General features: G+C 47.4%; 1 pseudogene; it reads right to left on the bottom strand.

Annotated features, from left to right (window-relative positions):
* Positions 1-202: 202 nt before the first annotated feature.
* On the bottom strand, positions 203-1915 carry LOC138431455 (zinc finger protein 280A-like; annotated as a pseudogene).
* Between the last annotated feature and the right edge of the window lie 621 nt (positions 1916-2536).

Below are 2536 nucleotides of genomic sequence, written 5' to 3'. Positions count from 1 at the left end.
CAGCAGCAGAAGGCATGACAGAGGATGAGATGATTGGGTGGCATCAGCAACCCAACGGAATGAGTTTGAGCAAGCTTCAGGGGATGATGATGGACATGGAAGCGTGGCATACAGAAGTTCATGGGGTCACAGGGAGTCAGACACGACTGAGCAACTGAACAACAAAAGCCAGGCAGGGTCTTTATGTACAGCTGGCTGAACCTCAATGGGGCTTTTCTGAATTTCTGGAGGTGGGTAGAACATAATTTTTTAGCCAGATCCCATGCTGCAGCGTGTCTGGAATATTTTGTGCTCGTAGTCAATCTTTTTTGTGTGTTTTCTGGGTGGCACCTGGGAGTCAGTGTTCCTCACAATGATGGATGCTGTCTCTCTCAGTCCCAGCTGAACTGAACTTTGGATCATGACCTCTGTTTCAGGAGGCAACCCTGGCAAGTTCTCTGGCTGTTTGAATGACTGATGATTCTTGGTTTGGTGCTCGGTCTTTTCCTTCACGTTCAAACTTTGTAGCCAGCACTTGCAACATGGAAAGACCCTCCTGTTGCAGTTCCTCTGAGCGTGATTTACAAAGGATGTCACCTATTTGAACATTTTGAGGCAAACCAGACAAACAAATTGTTCATGTTTCCATGCCATGTTCTAAAATACGCCTCTACATTGGCAAAGGCTGACAATCTGTAACTGCAAACACGGCAGACATAGGGCATTTTGCCAGGTTTGTGACTGTCCTTCAGGTACTGTAAGAGAACCTGATCTGTTTTGAAGGACAATTCACAGATATTACAGACCGTGGAGGGCTCCCAGGAAGCAGGGACACTTTCCATGCGACACTGCAGCTGGAACGAGGTGGGAAACTGGCGGTGGCAGTGCTGGCAGGTAGTGTGGGTTTCCCAGCTGTCACCCTTCTGCCTCTCAAGCTCCAGATGGTTCCTCAGGTGGGTCATAAACTTGACATATTTTAGAAGACTCAAGCAGCTGAGGCATTTGAAGGCTGTGTGACTCTTCTGTTCTGGTGCCGTCTCTTGTATGCTCCAAAGTAAAAGCCATCAAATAACATTTACTCTCATCAGTGAATTTGATCCCAGATTTACTTTCATGGGATCAACAGTCTTGCTCTGACGTGCAAGAGTCAGAAAGTCCATTTTCTCCAGGCCTGACAAACTACATGTTCCTTCTGGATCCATAAGACGGAAGCATGCCTGGCCATTGGTGCGAGTCCGTGAAAATGATGCCCCACCATGCACACGGCTCGGTGAGGTCGGGGAATCTTCCAAGGTCATAACCGTGTTTTTCCAGGAGAGATACCTGGAGGGGCCATGGTGGAGGCAGGTCCCCCTGGGATTCCATCGCTGAGTTTGGGTCTTTTGGGATTCCCACTGTTAAAATTCACATCTGAAGTGGGACACCGCTTTGAATTAAGAGGGCTTTCATCCTTGCCTCCTAATGAGAGAACGGCTCCAGAGAGACAGGGAGGCCGCAGAGAGAACAATTCTGAATTGTGAAGGACAGTTTCCGGCGAGCTCGTTTTCCAATCAGGTTTAGATGAAGGCTCCGAAATAATAGAACTGCCTCTTCCTCCCCATACACACTGAGAAACTGGTGATACGGCAGCTGGCTCTGATGCTGGGGTCCTCAGATTTGCAGGTTGCCACCTGCAGGAGGGATCCGGATTCACGTGGTCCTTCATTCTTCTTGAAGATGAGTCCCTGGTCACTCTGTTCAAAACATTAGAAATGACTGGCTTTGAAGTTGAAATCACTCTGACAAAGAAGGTTTCAGCATCCTCCTTGACGTGCTCCACTCCAACAAAGATGACCTCAGCATCGTCATTGTCCTCACCTCTGGATTTGGACACGGCGGTCTTTTTCTCGGGTTGTGGTGGTGCTTGTGCTTCCTCACACGGGAAGAGATGGGCCATTTTGCAACCACTTGTGGCTTCAAGTGGCCCCTTCTAGTGTTTTTCTCCCCCTAAAAGCAGTCACCAGGCAAGGTCATCCCCTCTGATCTCAGGTGTCAGTCTCTGTGGTTTCAGGTCACCCTCAGTTGGTCACCGAGAATATTAAATGGAAAACTCCAGAAGTATACAACCTATGCATTTTAATCTGCAGGTAATTCTGAGGAGAGTGATTGGAATCTCACACCATCCTGCTTCCGCCTGCCCAGAATGTGAATCGTTCCTTAGTCCCGAACATCCCACGCGTCTGTCACTCGGTTACCACAATGACTGTTGAGATGCCACAGGGCTTGTGACCAAGTTATCCTTACTTTACTCAATAATGGCCCCAAACCGTAAGTGGAGGGATGCTGTCCATTGATATATGCCAGAGAAAAATCCATTAAGTGCTACCTTTCAGTGAAAAGATCGAAGTTCTCAATTTGATATAAAAGAGAAAGAAACAATGTATGCGGAGGTTGCTAATATCTGTGGTGAATGTGAAGAAGAGAAAATAAATCTGGGTTAGTTTTGCTGTCAAACCTCCAACTGCAAAAGGTATGGACACAGAGCGTAGTAAGTGCTTAGTTAGGGTGAAAAAAAATC

The sequence above is a fragment of the Ovis canadensis genome, chromosome Y (genome assembly GCF_042477335.2).
Source record: "Ovis canadensis isolate MfBH-ARS-UI-01 breed Bighorn chromosome Y, ARS-UI_OviCan_v2, whole genome shotgun sequence".
NCBI lineage: Eukaryota > Metazoa > Chordata > Mammalia > Artiodactyla > Bovidae > Ovis > Ovis canadensis.
The sequence above is the reverse complement of the archived record's forward strand: the minus strand, read 5'-3'. Positions and strand labels throughout refer to the sequence as shown.